General features: G+C 37.9%; 2 non-coding genes across 2 annotated transcripts; both read left to right on the top strand.

Moving 5' to 3' along the window:
• Window positions 1-1094: 1094 nt before the first annotated feature.
• Window positions 1095-1202, top strand: LOC112759993 (small nucleolar RNA R71). The gene has a single exon (XR_003180452.1). It is a non-coding gene; the product is annotated as a small nucleolar RNA R71 (small nucleolar RNA).
• Window positions 1203-18376: 17174 nt separating this feature from the next.
• Window positions 18377-18484, top strand: LOC112761807 (small nucleolar RNA R71). The gene has a single exon (XR_003182183.1). It is a non-coding gene; the product is annotated as a small nucleolar RNA R71 (small nucleolar RNA).
• Window positions 18485-18773: the final 289 nt, after the last annotated feature.

Below are 18773 nucleotides of genomic sequence, written 5' to 3' on the forward strand. Positions count from 1 at the left end.
TTCTGCCTATCCAATGCATTTAGTTCATTGGTGAGCAAGGGAGTTTCAACTTTCCAAGTCTCGTTACCAAATAATTTGGCATTCAGCTTCATGATTACACCAAGGTACTTAGCAACTTGCTCTTCAGTAACATCTTCATTCTCTTCAGAAGAAGAATACTCATCAGAGCTCATGAAGGGCAGAAGAAGGTTAAATAGAATCTCTATGGTCTCTAGATGAGCCTCAGATTCCTTTGGTTCCTCAGAGGGAAACTCCTTGTTGATCACTGGACGTCCCAGGAGGTCTTCCTAACTAGGATTCACGTCCTCTCCCTCCCTTGTAGGTTCGGCCATGATGGTTAAATCAATCGCCTTGCACTCTCTTTTTGGATTCTCTTCTGTATTGCTTGGGAGAGTACTAGGAGGAGTTTCAGTGATTCTTTTACTCAGCTGGCCCACTTGTGCCTCCAAATTTCTAATGGAGGACCTTGTTTCATTCATGAAACTTAAAGTGGCCTTAGATAGATCAGAGACTATATTTGCTAAGCTAGATGGATTCTGCTCAGAATTCTCTGTCTGTTGCTGAGTGGATGATGGAAAAGGCTTGCTATTGCTAAACCTGTTTCTTCCACTATTATTAAAGCCTTGTTGAGGCTTTTTTTGATCCTTCTATGAGAAATTTGAATGATTTCTCCATGAGGGATTATAGGTGTTTCCATAGGGTTCACCCATGTAATTCACCTCTGCTATTGCAGGGTTCTCAGGATCATAAGCTTCTTCTTCAGAAGATGCCTCTTTAGTACTGTTGGATGATTAGTTCAATCCATTCAGACTCTGAGAGATCATATTAACTTGCTGAGTCAATATTTTATTCTGAGCCAATATGGCATTCAGAGTATCAATTTCAAGAACTCCCTTCCTCATAGGCATCCCTTTATTCACAGGATTCCTTTCAGAAGTGTACATGAACTGGTTATTTGCAACCATGTCAATGAGTTCTTGAGCTTCTGCAGGCGTTTTCTTTAGGTGAATAGATCTACCTGAAGAATGGTCCAGTGACATCTTTGATAGCTCAGACAGACCATCATAGAATATATCCAGGATGGTCCATTCTGAAAGCATGTCAGAAGGACACTTTTTGGTCAGTTCCTTGTATCTCTCCCAAGCTTCATAGAGGGATTCACCTTCTTTCTGTTTGAAGGTCTGAACATCCACTCTAAGCTTACTAAGCTTTTGAGGAGGAAAGAACTTGGCTAAGAAAGCCGTGACCAGCTTATCCCAAGAGTTCAGGCTATCTTAGGTTGAGAGTCCAACCATATTCTAGCTTTGTCTCTTATAGCAAATGGGAAAAGCATAGGCCTGTAGACCTCGGGATCAACCCTATTGGTCTTAACAGTATCACAGATCTGCAAGAATTCAGTTAAGAACTAAAAAGGATATTCAGATGGAAGTCCATGAAACTTGCAGTTCTGTTGCATCAGAGAAACTAATTGAGGTTTAAGCTCAAAGTTGTTTGCTCCAATGGCAGGAATTGAGATGCTTCTTCCATGTAAATTGGAATTTGGTCCAGTAAAGTCACCAAGCATCTTCCTTGCATTGTTATTATTTTCGGCCATGTCTCCTTCTTTTTCGAAAATTTCTGTCAGATTTTCTCCAGAGAGTTGAGCTTTAGCTTCCCTTAGCTTCCTCTTCAGAGTCCTTTCAGGTTCAGGATCGGCTTCAACAAGAATGTTCTTATCCTTGTTCCTGTTTATATGAAAAAGAAGAAAACAGAAAAGAAAATATGGAATCCTCTATGTCACAGTATAGAGATTCCTTATTCAAGTATAAGAAGAGAAGAATGTAAGAAGGAGAAGAGGTAAAATTCGAACACGGAGAGGAAGATGGGGTTCGAATTTTGGGTGGAAGAGAAGTGTTAGTAGATGAATAAATAAATAGAAGGAGATGAGAGAGAGGGAATTTCGAAAATTAATTAAATTAAAAAATAAAATTTAAAGTTAAATTTTGAAAATTAAAATTGAAATCAAATTAAATTAAAAATTAAAACAATTAGTTAATTAAAAAGGAATTTTGAAGAAGAGGGAAGGGATTTTCGAAAATTAGAGAGAGAGAATTAGTTAAGTAGTTTTGAAAAAGATATGATTGAAATAAAAAGATAAGATTGATTGAAAAAGATTTGAAAATCAATTTGAAAAGATAAGAGGTTAGAAAAGATTTTGAAATTAAATTTTGAAAAAGATGTGATTGAAATTTAATTTGAAAAAGATTTGAAAAAGAATTTTAAAAAGATTTGATTTTGAATATTAAAGTTGATTACTTGACTAACAAGAAACAAAAAGATTTGATTTTAAAATTTAAATATTGAACCTTTCTTATTAGGCAAGTAACAAACTTAATATTTTTGAATTAATCACATTAATTGTTAGCATTGAATTCGAAAATATGAAATAAAATAAGAAAAAGATTTTGAAAATTAATTTGAAATTTTCGAAAATATGAAAGAAAAATTGAAAAAGATTTGATTTTTAAAAAAGATTTGAAAAAGATAGAATTTTTAAATTGAAAATTTGATTTGACTCATAAGAAACAACTAAATTTTAAAAAGTTTTGAAAATAGTCAACTCAAATTTTCGAAAATTTATGAGTGAAAAAGGGAAAGATATTTTTTTTATTTTTGAATTTTAATAAAGAAAGAGAAAAACATCAAAAAGACTCAATGCATGAAAATTTTGAATCAAAACACATGATGCATGCAAGAATACTTTGAATGTCAAGATGAACTCCAAGAACACTTTGAATGTCAAGATGAACATCAAGACTTATTTTTGAAAAATTTTCAAGAAAAGAAAACATGCAAGACACCAAACTTAAAAATTTTTATTCTTTAGACATTAATAATTCAAGAATGCATATGAAAAACAAGGAAAGACACAAAACAAGAAAATATGAAGATCAAACAAGAAGACTGGCCAAGAACGACTTGAAGATCATGAAGAATGCAATGCATGAAATTTTCGAAAATAATTTTTTTTTTAGAAAATTAAAATGATGCAATTGACACCAAACTTAAAACTTGACTCTAGACTCAAACAAGAAATACAAAAATATTTTTGATTTTATGATTTTATAAATTTTATTTTATTTTATTTTGATTTTTCGAAAACTAATTGGGAAAAACAAAAAAGAGGAAAATAATTTTTTTTGTATCTTTCGAAAATAGGAAATAAAAAGCTTAGAATTAAAATAAAATTACCTAATCTGAGCAACAAGATGAACCGTCAGTTGTCCAAACTCGAACAATCCCCGGCAACGGCGCCAAAAACTTGGTATGCGAAATCGTGATCTTCAACAATGGCGCCAATGGCTTGGGGCTCTCAAACGTGAATCACACTTTGTCACAATTTCGCACAACTAACCAGCAAGTGCACTGGGTCGTCCAAGTAATAAACCTTACATGAGTAAAGGTCGATCCCACGGAGATTGTCGGCTTGAAGCAAGCTATGGTCACCTTGTAAATCTCAGTCAGGTGGATTCAGATAGTTATGGAGATTTGATAATTAAAACATAATTGAAATATAAACTAGGATAGAGATACTTATGTAATACATTGGTGAGAATTTCGGATAAGCGTATAGAGATGCCTTTCGTTCCTCTGAACCTCTGCTTTCCCGCTGTCTTCATCCAATCATTCCTACTCCTTTCCATGGCAAGCTTTATGTAGGGCATCACCGTTGTCAATGGCTACATCCTATCCTCTCTGTGAAAATGGTCCAATGCGATGTCACTGCATGGCTAATCATCTGTCGCTTCTCGATCATATTGGAATAGGATTTACTATCCTTTTGCGTCGGTCATTATGCCCAGCACTCGCGAGTTTAAAGGTCGTCACAGCCATCCCTTCTCAGATCCTACTCGGAATACCACAGACAAAGTTTAGACTTTCCAGATCTCAAGAATGGTCGTCCATGGGTTCTAACTTATACCACGAAGATTCTAATATCTCGGACTCGGTCCTCTGTATTAGATATCTAAGAGATACTCATTTAGCTTGCTTGCATATAGAATGGAAGTGTTTGTCAGGCACGCGTTCATAGGTGAGAATGATGATGAGCGTCATATAATCATCACATTCATCATGTTCTTGGGTGCGAATGGATATCTTAGAGAAGGAATAAGCTTGAATTGAATAGAAAAACAGTAGTAGTTTGTATTAATTCATGAGGAATAGCAGAGCTCCACACCTTAATCTATGGAGTGTAGAAACTCTACCGTTGAAAATACATAAGTAATAAGGTCCAGGCATGGCCGAATGGCCAGCCCCCTAAACGTGATCAAAGGATCAAAAGATAATCCAAAGATAATTCCAAAGATGTCCAATACAATAGTAAAAAAGTCCTATTTATGCTAAACTAGTTACTAAGGTTTTACAGAGATGAGTAAATGATGCAGAAATCCACTTCCGGGGCCCACTTGGTGTGTGCTTGGGCTGAGCATTGAGCTTTACACATGTAGAGGCTTCTCTTGGAGTTCAACGCCAGTTTGTAACCTGTTTCTGGCGTTTAACTCCACTTTGTAACCTGTTTTTGGCGTTTAACTCGAGAATGCAGCATGGAACTGGCGTTGAACGCCAGTTTGTGTCGTCTAAACGCGAGCAAAGTATGTACTATTATATATTGATGGAAAGCCCTGGATGTGTACTTTCCATCATAATTGAGAGCGCACCATTTGGAGTTCTGTAGCTCCAGAAAATTCACGTTGAGTGTAGGGAGGTCAGAATCCAACAGCGTCTGCAGTCCTTCTTCAACCTCTGAATCTGATTTTTGCTCAAGTCCCTCAATTTCAGCCAGAAAATACCTAAAATCACAGAAAAACACACAAACTTATAGTAAAGTCCAGAAATGTGAATTTTAATTAAAAACTAATAAAAATATACTAAAAACTAACTAAATTATACTGAAAACTATGTAAAAACAATGCCAAAAATCGTATAAATTATTCGCTCATCAATGAACAATCGCCCAATTCCTTGATTTAAGTGCTCATGGGAAGAGATGAAGATTGGTCACTGATTCTACGACACAAATTCATAGAACAAAGTATTGGTAGGATTACATGTCACTATATCCATCCAAACCCCCATCTAATCCAATGTGAGAGAGCAATTCTAGCATGATCTCCTCATTCCTCTTTGAAGGTTCAAAGGAGATCCAATTATGAATAGCTTCTTTCCTAAGATAACTATCCAATAGGATGAAGAACGAAAGCCTTATAGCGAAATCAAGAGAAAAGAAAGAAGAAGAAAAATGAAAAATAATATTGATCCATTGAATTACACAGAGCTCCCTAACCCAATGAAAGGGGTTTAGTTGTTCATAGCTCTTAGAATGTAAAATGGAATTGAAAGATACATTGCAGAATTGAAAGAATTGCAGAAAATTAAAATTAGCAGAGTGTCAGGATCTCTCCGCCAGCTAAAATTCCCCTTTACTAACTTGAATTCTAAGCTATTTATACACTTTTCTTTTATTGATCTTCAATCTCTGAATTGGTCTTTTGGCCTTGATTGAATTGGGTTGAAGTTGCTCCAATTGGTTTCCCTTGTTGCTGAGAAGAGATCTGCTTGAATTGTAAAGTTCTGATGCAGCACGTTGGAGTCCACGCTTGGGGGCCAACGTTGATTCAAACACCCTTTTAAAAATTCAGTCCTGCTTGCTGTCATTGGCGTTTGATTCAACGTTGGAGTGCCAACGTTCTTCTACCCACGCGTACGCGTGCCTTGCACGTTTGCGCCCTTGGGGTCATAATACGCATCCACACGTGCGCGTGGATGCAAAAATCCCAATTCCAGTTTCAAAAGCTTTTAGAAGAACGTTGGCCTCAGCGTTTGACTGGCAACGTTCCCTCCAACGTTGGTCTATCCACGCATACGCGTCAGCCACGCGTGCACGTGGATTGTAAGAATTTCCAATCCACGCGTGCGCATGGATTCTTAAAAGTTAAACCCACGCGTATGCGCTATAGACGCGTGCGTGTCGTTGCGCTTTTTCATGTTCATGATTTTGAGATCAAGATCGCGCACGTTGGCCACCCACGTTTGAGATAGCGTTGTTGGTTCAACGTTACTGATGAGCGGATAATTTATACGCTTTTTGGCATTGTTTTTTGGTAGTTTTTAGCATGTTTTAGTTACTTTTTATTATATTTTTATTTAGTTATCATGAAAAAATCACATTTCTAGACTTTACTATGAGTTTGTGTATTTTTTTGTAATTTCAGGTATTTTCTGGCTAAAATTGAGGGACCTGAGCAAAAATATGATTCAGAGGCTGAGAAAGGACTGCAGATACTGTTGGATTCTGACCTCCCTGAACTCAAATGCATTTTTCTGGAGCTACAGTAGTCCAATTGGCGCGCTCTTAATCGGGATGGAAAGCTAACATCTTAGGCTTTCTAGCAATGTATAATAGTCCATACTTTGCCTGAGATTTGATGGCCCATACTGGCGTTAAACGCCAGCCAGAGACCCTTTTCAGGCGTAAAACGCCGGAACTGGCACCAAAACTTGAGTTGAACGCCCAAACTGGCACCCAAGCTGGTGTTTAACTCCAAGAATGGCCTATGCACGTGAAAGCTTCAAAGCTCAGCCCAAACACTCACCAAGTGGGCCCCAGAAGTGGATTTCTGCACTATCTGCACTTAGTTACTCATTTTCTGTAAACCTAAGTTACTAGTTTAGTATAAAAACTATTTTTAGAGATTCATTTTGAATGGATGACATTTTACATCTTATATTGTATCTTCTACGGCATGAGTCTCTACACCCCATAGGTGGGGGTAGGGAGCTCTGCTGTGTCTCAATGGATTAATGCAATTACTATTGTTTTCTATTCGATCACGCTTGATTCTATTCTAAGATACTCACTCGTACTTCAATATAAAGAATATGATGATCCGTGACACTCATCATCATTCTCAAATTTATGAATGTGTGCTTGACAACCATTCCCGTTCTATCTGAGCTCAACGTAGTCATTGGGCGAGAGCTTGAGTGCGTATCTCTTGGGTTTCTAATCCATGAGTTTGACTTGCATCTCCTGACAATAGAGCATTCAAACCCATGAGATTAGAACCTTCGTGGTAGAGGATAGAACCAATTGGCAGCATTCTTGAGATCCGAAAAGTCTAAACCTTGTCTGTGGTATTCTGAGTAGGATCTGGGACGGGATGATTGTGACGAACTTCAAACTCACGAATGTTGGGCGTAGTGACAATGTGCAAAAGGATAGAGAGATCCTATTCCGACACAAACGAGAACCGACAGATGATTAGCCGTGCGGTAGCTATGCCTGGTATTTTTCATCCGAGATGAGAGATCCGACAGTTGATTAGCCGTACAGAAACCGTACCTGGACCATTTTCACTGAGATGACAGATGGTAGCCATTGACAACGGTGATCCACCAACATACAGCTTGCCATAGAAGGAAGCCATGCGTGTTTGGAGAAGAAGACAGTAGGAAGGCAGAGATTCAGACGACAGAGCATCTCCGAAACCTCAACCTGTTCCTCATTACTGAATCACAAGTATCATTCATTTCATGTTATTTACTTTTCATAAACAAAATCATTCATATCATTTGAATCTCCTGACTAAGATTTATAGGATAATCATAGCTTGCTTCAAGCCGGCAATCTCCGTGGGATCGATCCTTACTCACGTAAGGTATTACTTGGACGACCCAGTGCACTTGTTGGTTAGTTGTACCAGAGTTGTGAAAAGTGTGATCACAATTCCGTGCACCAATTTTTTGGCACCGTTGCCGGGGATTGTTCGAGTTTGGACAACTGACGGTTCATCTTGATGCTTAGATTAGGAAAAAATTATCTTTTTTGGTTTAGAGTCACTAAATTTGAGTCTTTTATTTTCTTTTCAAAAATTTTATTTTTCTTTATTAATCTTTAATTTTTCTTTGAGTCTTTTATTATTGTTTTTGTTAAAATTTTAAAATTCTTATTTTCTTTATCTAGATTTTTTTCGAAAATTTTTAATAAATAGATAAAAACCAATAAACTAATAATTGAGTCTTCTGTTTGAGTTTAGTTTCATGTTTTAAGTTTGGTGTCAATTGCATGTTTTTATTTTCCTTCAATTTTTTGAATTGCATGTTTTTATTTTTCTTCATATTTTTAATTACATGTTCTTAGTTCTTTCTTGATCTTCAAATTGTTCTTGATAATTTTCCTTATTTGATCTTTAAATTTTCTTATTTAGTGTCTTTTGTTGTTTATCTTATACATTTTCGAATTATTATTGTCCAAAGTATAAAAATTTTTAAGTTTGGTATTTTTTTGTGTCCTTATTTTCTTAAAAATTTTCAAAATTTGTTCTTGGTGTTCATCTTGATCTTCAAAGTGTTCTTGGTGTTCATCTTGACATTCAAAGTTTTCTTGTTTGTTTTCTTTGTTTTGATCTAAAAATTCTAAGTTTGGTGTCATTTTATTATTTTTCTCTTTCCTCATTAAATTCAAAAAAAAAAATATCTTTTCCTTTATTTACTCATCATTTTCGAATTTTAGGTTGACTTAGTCAAAACTTTTAAAATTTGGTAGTTTCTTGTTAATCAAGTCAAAATTTCAATTTTAAAAATTTATCTTTTTAAATCTTTTTCAAAATAAATTCTTTTTCAATTTTCTTTTTATATTTTTTGAAAATATTTTATAAAATTTTTCAAAATCTTTTTCTTTTTTTTATAATTTTGGAATTACTTGTCCTATTCTATTATTTTGATTGAAAAATTTTAAGTTTGGTGTTTTCTTGTTAAGAAAGTTTCAATCTTTAAAATTTTAAAATCATATCTTTTTCAAATCTTTTCTTTTATTTATTTTCTTACAAGTATCTTTAATTTTAAGACATCTTTTTCAAAACTTCCTAACTATTTTCTCTCTCTTCATTTTTCGAAAATCCTCACCCACAATTTTTCAAATCTTTTTAATTAGTTAATTATTTTAGTTTTCAATTTTCTTTTATATCTTTTTCTTCTAATTTTTGAACTTATATTCAATTTTTTGTTTATTTTATTTTATTTTATTTTCCTTTAATTTCAGTTTTCAAAAAAAAAGGAGAAATTTTTTTTATTTACAATCCACATCATCTCCCTTTCTCCATCATGGACCTAAGTGGAAATGAACAGTCCAGAAGGACTTTGGGGTCATATGCTAATCCCACTATTGCTTCATATGGGAGTAGTATCTGTATACCCCCATCAGAGTCAGCAATTTTGAGTTAAATCCTCAGCTCATTATCATGGTGCAGCAAAATTGCCAGTATTCCGGTCTTCCACAGGAAGAACCTACTGAGTTTCTGGCACAGTTCTTACAGATTGCTGACACAGTACGTGATAAGGAAGTGGATCAGGATGTCTATAGATTATTGCTATTTCCATTTGCTGTAAAAGACCAAGCTAAGAAGTGGTTAAACAACCAACCCAAAGCCAGCATAAGAACATGGAAACAATTGTCAGACAAATTCCTGAATCAATATTTCCCTCCAAAAAGGATGACACAGCTAAGGCTGGACATCCAAGGCTTTAAACAAGAGGATAATGAATCTCTTTATAATGCCTGGGGGAGGTACAGAGAGATGCTAAGGAAATGCCCCTCTGAAATATTTTCAGAATAGGTGCAGTTAGACATCTTTTACTATGGGCTTACAAAAAAGGCCCAGATGTCTCTAGACCACTCTGCTGGTGGATCTATACATATGAAAAAGACAATTGAAGAGGCTCAAGAGCTCATTGATATAGTTGCCAGTAATCAGCACCTGTACTCAAGTGGTGAGACCTCCATAAAAGAAGAAGCTGAGGCAGCATCCACTGAACTTAGTCCTCCAGAATAAATTGCTGAACTCAATCAGCAACTATTTTCTATAACAAAATAGTTAGCAGAATTTAAAGAGATGCTACAAGAAACAAAAGATGCTAACAAGAATATGGAGGAACAATTGAATCAGACAAGGCAGCAGTTATCTAAACAGATAACAGAAGAATGCCAAGCTCTTCATTTGAGGAGCGGGAAGACATTGAATGTCTCAACTCAAAGCAGCAGAAAGCCAAGAAAGGTACAACTGACAGAGGATGACCAAACCACTGCCCAAAATCCCTCTGAGGACAGTAAGAGCCCAGAGAGGAATGATTCTGGCATTCAAACGCCAGAAAAGGGTGAGAAGTTGGCGTTGAACGCCTAGTGGATGGCCAATTCTGGCGTTCAAATGCCAGAAAGGGTGGAAATCTGGCGTTGAACGCCCATACAGCACCCAATTTTGGTGTTCAAACGCTAATGAGGGATCAGACACCTGCAAGTGCTGATAACAACCCCCTTAAGCAGGCTTCTCCAACCACTTCTGTAGGAAATAAACCTGTAGCAACTAAGGTTAAAGAATATAAAGCCAAGATGCCTTATCCTCAGAAACTCTGCCAAGTGGAACATGATAAACAATTTACCCGCTTTGCAGACTATCTCAGGACTCTTGAAATAAAGATTTCGTTTGCAGAGGCACTTAAGCAAATACCCACTTATGCTAAGTTCATGAAAGAGATCTTAAGTCATAAGAAGGATTGGAGAGATACTGAAAAAGTTTTTCTCATTGAAGAATGCAGTGCAGTCATTTTAAAAATCTTACAAGAGAAGCTTAAAGATCCCAGAAGCTTTCTGATACCATGCACATTAGAGGATGCTTGTACCAAGACAGCTTTATGTGATCTTGGGGCAAGTATCAACCTGATACCTGCATCCACTATCAAAAAGCTTGGTTTGACTGAAGAAGTCAAACCAACCCGAATATGTCTCCAACTTGCTAATGGTTGCATTAAAATTCCATCAGGCGTAATTGAGGACATGATTGTCAAGGTTGGGCCATTTGCCTTTGCCACTGACTTTGTAGTGCTGGAAATAAAGGAGTACAAGAGTGCAACTCTCATTCTAGAAAGACCTTTTCTAGAAACTGGACGAACCCTCATTGACGTCCAAAAAGGGGAGGTAACCCTGAGAGTCAATGAGGATGAGTTTAAGTTGAATATTGTCAAAGCTATACAACATCCAGATACATCAAAAGACTGCATGAGCGTTGATATTATTGACTCCCTGGTGGAAGAGGTCAATATGACTGAGAGTCTTGAATTAGAGCTAGATGACATTTTTAGAGATGTTCAGCCTGATCTGGAGGAACCAGAAAAAAAAAAGAACCTCTGAAAACTCCTCAGGAAGAGGAGAAGCTGGTGCACGAAATCGTGATTGTTTATTCCCCGGCAACGGCGCCAAAAATTTGGTACGTACGTTCATAATCTCAATTCTTTTTCACAACTCCGCACAACTAACCAGCAAGTGCACTAGGTCGTCCAAGTAATAAACCTTACGTGAGTAAGGGTCGATCCCACAGAGATTGTCGGCTTGAAGCAAGCTATGGTCATCTTGTAAATCTCAGTCTGGCAGATTCAAATGGTTGTGGGATTTTGATATTTAAAATATAATTAAAATATAAAATAAGATAGAAATACTTATGTAATTCATTGGTGAGAATTTCAGATAAGCGTATGGAGATGCTTTGCTCCTTCTGAATCTCTGTTTTACTACTGCCTTCATTCAATCATTCATACTCCTTTCCATGGCAAGCTGTATGTTGGGCATCACCGTTGTCAATGGCTACTTCCCGTTCTCTCAGTGAAAATGGTCCAAATGCACTGTCACCGCATGGCTAATCATCTGTCGATTCTCGATCATGTTGGAATAGGATCCATTGATCCTTTTGTGTCTGTCACTACGCCCAACACTCACGAGTTTGAAGCTCGTCACAATCATCCCTTCCCAGATCCTACTCGGAATACCACAGACAAGGTTTAAACTTTCCGGATCTCAAGAATGGCCGCCAATAATTCTATCTTATACCACGAAGACTCCGATCTTTCGGAATGGAGGCTAAGAGATACACGCTCGATCTAGGGTAGAACGGAAGTGGTTGTCAGGCACGCGTTGATAGGTTGAGAATAGTGATAAGTGTTACGGATCATCATATTCATCATGGTTAAAGTGCAAGCAAATATCTTAGAATAGGAATAAGCTTGGATTAAATAGAAAAACAATAGTACTTTGCATTAATTCATGAGGAGCAGCAGAGCTCCACACCTTAATCTATGGGGTGTAGAAACTCTACCGTTGAAAATACATAAGTGATGAAGGTCCAGGCATGGCCGAATGGCCAGCCCCCTAAACGTGATCTCTGAACATAAAATTATCCAAAGACTAACCAGAGATGTAAAATAAATCACTAAAAGTAGTTTTTATACTAAACTAGTAGCTAGGGTTACATAAGATAAGTAAATGATGTAGAAATCCACTTCCAGGTCCACTTGGTGTGTGCTTGGACTGAGCATTGAGCTTTCATGTGTAGAGACTCTTTTTGGAGTTAAACGCCAGGTTGTAGCCTGTTTCTGGCGTTTAACTCTAATTTACAACCTGTTTCTGGCGTTTAACTCCAGAATAGGGTAAGAAGTGGGCATTTGAACGCCAGTTTGCGTCATCAAAACTTGATCAAAGTATGGACTATTATATATTGTTGGAAAGCCCTGGATGTCTACTTTCCAACGCAATTGAGAGCATGCTAATTGGGTTTCTGTAGATCTATAAAATCCATTTCAAGTGCAGGAAGGTCAGAATCCAACAGCATCTGCAGTCCTTTTTCAGCCTTTGAATCAGATTTTTGCTCAAGTCCCTCAATTTCAGCCAGAAATTACCTGAAATCATAGAAAAACACACAAACTCATAGTAAAGTCCAGAAATGTGATTTTTATTTAAAAACTAATAAAAATATACTAAAAAGTAACTAAAACATACTAAAAACTATGTAAAAACAATGCCAAAAAGTGTATAAATTATCCGCTCATCACAACACCAAACTTAAATTGTTGCTTGTCCCCAAGCAACTTAAAATCAAATAGGATAAAAAGAAGAGAATATATTATAAATTCCAAAATATCAATGAAACTTAGCTTCAATTAGATGAGCGGGACTAGTAGCTTTTTGCCTCTGAACAGTTTTGGCATCTCACTTTATCCTTTGAAGTTCAAAATGATTGGCATCTATAGGAACTCAGAATTTAGATAGTGTTATTGATTCTCTTAGTTTAGTTTGTTGATTCTTGAACACAGCTACTTTATGAGTCTTGGTCGTGGCCCTAAGCACTTTGTTTTCCAGTATTACCACCGGATACATAAAATGCCACAGACACATAACTGGGTGAACCTTTTCAGATTGTGACTCAACTTTGCTAAAGTCCCCAATTAGAGGTGTCCAGGGTTCTTAAGAACACTCTTTTTTTTGCTTTGGACCTCGACTTTAACCACCCAGTCTCAAGCTTTTCACTTGACACCTTCACGCCACAAGCACATGGTTAGGGACAACTTGGTTTAGCCGCTCAGGCCAAGATTTTATTCCTTTGGGCCCTCCTATCCACTGATGCTCAAAGCCTTAGATTCTTTTTACTCTTGCCTTTTGGTTTAAAGGGTTATTGTCTTTTTGCTCTTGCCTTTTGGTTTAACGAGCTATTGGCTTTTTCTGCTTGTTTTTTCTTTTTTTTTTTCTCTCTTTTTTTTGCCATTTTTTTTTGCAAGCTTTGTTCTTCACTATTTTTTATTGCTTCAAGAATCAATTTTATGATTTTTCAGATTATCATTAACATTTCTCCTTTTTCATCATTCTTTCAAGAGCCAACAATTTTAACATTCATAAACAACAAATTCAAAAGACATATGCACTGTTCAAGCATTCATTCAGAAAACAAAAAGTATTGTCACCACATCAAAATAATTAAACTAATTTCAAGGATGAATTCGAAATCATGTACTTCTTGTTCTTTTGTTTTTAGAACATTTTTCATTTAAGAGAAGTGATGGATTCATAGGACATTCATAGCTTTAAGACATAGACACTTAAATACTAATGATCATATAGTAAAGACACAAACATAAACAAAACATAAAGTTCAAAAATCTAAAAACAGAAAAATTAAATAGACAAGGAGATTAAGGAATGGGTCCACCTAGTGAGGGTGGCGTCTTCTTCCTCTTGAAGAACCAATGGTGTTCTTGAGCTCCTCTATGTCTCTTCCTTGCCTTTGTTGCTCCTCCCTCATGGCTCTTTGATCTTCTCTAATTTCATGGAGAATGATGGAGTGCTCTTGGTGCTCCACTCTTAGTTATCCCATGTTGGAACTTAATTCTCATAGGGAGGTGTTGATTTGCTCCCAATAATATTGTGGAGGAAAGTGCATCCCTTGAGGCATCTCAGGGATTTCATGATGAGGAATCTCCTCATGCTCTTGTTGAGGTCCATGAGTGGGCTCTCTTGTTTGCTCCATCCTTTTCTTAGTGATGGGCTTGTCCTTTTGAGTCAATTCCATTGAGCTCCTTCCTCACATATGTCCATGAGGACTTGATCCAACCTTTAATCAAACTTGACCCTTCTAGTGTAGGGGCGTGCATTTTCTTCCATCATTGGCAAGTTGAACGCCAACCTTACATTTTTCGGACTGAAATCTAAGTATTTCCCCCGAACCATTGTAAGCCAATTCTTTGGATTCGGGTTCATACTTTGATCTTGGTTCTTAGTGATCCATGCATTTGCATAGAACTCTTGAACCATTAAGATCCCGACTTATTGAATAGGATTGGTGAGAACTTCCCATCCTCTTCTTCTAATCTCATGTCGGATCTCCGGATACTCACTCCTTTTGAGCTTGAAAGGGACCTCAGGGATCACCTTCTTCTTAGCCACAACTTCATAGAAGTGGTCTTGATGGACCTTTGAGATGAATCTCTCAATCTCTCATGACTCAGAGGTGGAAGCAATTGCCTTTCCTTTCCTCTTTCTTGAGGTTTCTCTAGCCTTAGGTACCATTAATAGTTATGGAAAAACAAAAAGCAATGCTTTTACCACACCAAACTTAAAATGTTTGCTCCTCCTCGAGCAAAAGAAGAAGGAAAATGGGAGAAGAAGAAGAAAATGGAGGAGATGGAGGGGAAGTGTGTATTCGGCCAAGGGGGGAAAAGTGTTTGTGATGTGTGAAAATGAGGTAGTGTTGAGGGGTTTATATAGGGGTGGGGAAAGGGTTAGGTTTTTTGTATTAGGGTTGGGTTTGGGAGGGAAAGGATTTTGAATTTAGAGGTAGGTGGGGTTTTTGGGAAAGAGTGGATGGATGTGATTAGTGAAGGGTATTTGGGAAAGAGATATTGAGGTGATTGGTGAAGGGTATTTGGGGAAGAGTGTTATGAAAGGGTGTAAAGAGGAGAGAAGAAGGGGTGGGGTAGGTGCGGATCCTGTGGGTCCACAGATCCTGAGGGATCAAGGACTTAGCATCCCTACTCCATTTAGGCGTGCAAAACACCCTTAGAATGCACTTCTGGCGTTAAACTCCAGGTTGCTGCTTGTTTCTGGCGTTTAATGCTAGCTTTTCTCCCATTTCTGGCATTAAACGCCAAGTAGATACTCTGTTCTGGCGTTAAACGCTAGTTTGGTGCTTGTTTCTGGCGTTTAACGCCAGCTTGATGCGTCTTTCTGGCGTTAAACGCCAGTCTGATGCTTCTTACTGGTGTTTAAACACCAGTAAGCTCTTCCTCCAGGGTGAGCTATTTTTAATGTTATTTTCATTCTGTTTTTGATTTTTCAGTTATTTTTATGACTTCACATGATCATCAACCTAAAGGAAACATAAAATAACAATAGAAAATAAATAGATATAATTAAATAACATTGGATTGCCTCCCAACAAGCGCTTCTTTAATGTCAATAGCTTGACAGTGAGCTCTCATGGAGTTTCACAGATAATCAGAGCAGTGTTGTGGCCTCTCAACACCAAACTTAGAGCTTGGTTAGGGCCTCCCAACACCAAAGTTAAAGTTTGAATGTGGGGGTTTTTGTTTGACTCTGTATTGAGAGAGGCTTTTCATGCTTCCTCTCCATGGTCACAGAAGGAGAACCTTGAGTCTTGAATACAAGTTAGTGAGTGAAGAGGTGATGGGGAAGAGTGATTGAGGTGATGGGAAGAGAGGATGGATGTGGTGGTAAAGAGGTGATGGGGAAGAGTGATTGAGATGATTGGTGAAGGGTATTTGTGGAAGAGAGTTATGAAAAGGTGTAAAGAGGAGAGAAGAAAAGGTGGGAATCCTGTGGGGTCCATAGATCCTGAAGGGATCCTGTGGGATCGACAGATCCAGTGGGGTCAAGGACTTAACATCCCTGCTCCAATTAGGCATGTAAAACGCCCTTAGTATGCAATACTGGCGTTTAACACCAGACTGTTGCCTGTTTTTGGCGTTAAATGCCCAAATGTAGCCTGTTTCTGGCGTTAAACGCCACTTCCATGCTCTGTTCTGGCGTTAAACGCCAGTCTGGTGCTTGTTTCTGGCGTTTAACGCCAGTTTGATGCTTCTTTCTGGCATTAAGCGCCAGTTTGATGCTTCTTACTGGCGTTTAAACGCCAGTAAGTTCTTCCTCCAGGGTGAGCTATTTTTAAAGTTGTTTTTCATTCTGTTTTTTATTTTTCAGTAGTTTTTGTGACTCCACATGATCGTCAACCTAAAAAAACATAAAATAACAATAGAAAATAAATAAATATAATTAAATAACATTGGGTTACCTCCCAACAAGTGCTTCTTTAATGTCAATAGCTTGACAGTGAGCTCTCATGGAGCCTCACAGATGTTCAGAGCATTGTTGGGACCTCCCAACACCAAACTTAGGGTTTGGTTGTGGCCTTCCAACACCAAACTTAGAGTTTGACTGTGAGGGCTTTGGTTGACTCTGCAGTGAGAGAAGCTTTTCATGCTTCCTCTCCATGGTTACAGAAGGAGATCTTTGAGTCTTAAACACAAGGTTGTCCTCATTCAGTTGAAGGACCAATTCTCCTTTGTCCACATCAAACACAGCTCTTGCTGTGGCTAGGAAGGGTCTTCCAAGGATGATGGATTCATCCTCATCCTTCCCAGTGTCTAGGATTATGAAATCAGCAGGGATGTAAAGGCCTTCAACCTTTACTATCACGTCCTCTACTAGTCCATAAGCCTATTTTCTTGAGTTGTCTGCCATCTCTAATGAGATTCTGGCAGCTTGCACTTCAAAGATCCCAAGTTTCTCCATTACAGAGAGTGGCATTAAGTTTATTCTTGACCCCAGGTCACACAGAGCCTTCTCAAAGGTCATGGTGCCTATGTTACAGGGAATTAGGAATTTACCAGGATCCTGTTTCTTTTAAGGTAGAGTTTGCTGAACCAAGGCATTTAGTTCCTTGATGAGCAATGGAGGTTCATCTTCCCAAGTCTCATTACCAAATAATTTGGCATTCAGCTTCATGATTGCACCAAGGTACTTAGCAACTTGCTCTTCAGTAGTGTCTTCATCCTCTTCAGAGGATGAATACTCATCAGAGCTCATGAAGGGCAAAAGGAGGTTTAATGGAATCTCTATGGTCTCTAGATGAGCCTCAGATTCCTTTGGTTCCTCAAAGGGAAACTCCTTATTGGTCACTGAGCGTTCCAGGAGGTCTTCCTCACTAGGATTCACGTCCTCCTCCTCCATTTTGGGTTCGGCCACACCAAGTAAGGTAATGGCCTTGCACTCTCTTTTTGGATTCTCTTATGTATTGCTTGGAAGATTACTAGGAGGTGTTTCAGTGACTCTTTTACTCAGTTGGCCCACTTGTGCCTCCAAATTTCTAATGGAGGACCTTGTTTCATTCATAAAACTTAAAGTGGCCTTAGATAGATTAGAGACTATATTTGCTAAGCTAGATGGATTCTGCTCAGAATTCTCTGGCTGTTGCTGAGTGGATGATGGAAAAGGCTTGCTATTGCTAAACCTGTTTCTTCCATCATTATTAAAGCCTTGTTGAGGCTTTTGTTGATCCTTCCATGAGAAATTTGGATGATTTCTCCATGAGGGATTATAGGTATTTCCATAGGGTTCCCCCATGTAATTCACCTCTGCTATTGCAGGGTTTTCAGGATCATAAGCTTCTTCTTCAGAAGATGCCTCTTGAGTACTGTTGGATGCAGCTTGCAATCCATTCAGACTCTGAGAAATCATATTGACTTGCTGAGTCAATATTTTATTCTGAGCCAATATGGCATTCAGAGTATCAATTTCAAGAACTCCCTTCCTCTGAGGCGTCCCATTACTCACATGATTCCTTTCAAAATTGTACATGAACTGGTTATTTGCAACCATGTCAATGAGTTCCTGATCTTCTGTAGGCATTTTCTTTAGGTGAATGGATCCACCTGCAGAATGGTCCAATGACATCTTTGATAATTCAGACAGACCATCATAGAATATATCCAGGATGGTTCATTCTGAAAGCATGTCAGAAGGACACTTCTTGGTCAGTTCCTTGTATCTCTGCCAAGCTTTATAGAGGGATTCACCTTCTTTCTGTTTGAAGGTTTGAACATCCACTCTAAGCTTGCTAAGCTTTTGAGGAGGAAAGAACTTGGCTAAGAAAGCCGTGACCAGCTTATCCCAAGAGTTCAGGCTATCTTTAGGTTGAAAGTCCAACCATATTCTAGCTCTGTCTCTTACAGCAAACGGGAAAAGCATAAGCCTGTAGACCTCGGAGTCAACCCCATTGGTCTTAACAGTATCACAGATCTGCAAGAATTCAGTTAAGAACTGAAAAGGATCTTCTGATGGAAGTCTATGAAACTTGCAGTTCTGTTGCATCAGAGAAACTAATTGAGGCTTTAGCTCAAAATTG

The sequence above is a fragment of the Arachis hypogaea genome, chromosome 16, assembly GCF_003086295.3.
Source record: "Arachis hypogaea cultivar Tifrunner chromosome 16, arahy.Tifrunner.gnm2.J5K5, whole genome shotgun sequence".
Taxonomy (NCBI): Eukaryota; Viridiplantae; Streptophyta; class Magnoliopsida; order Fabales; family Fabaceae; genus Arachis; species Arachis hypogaea.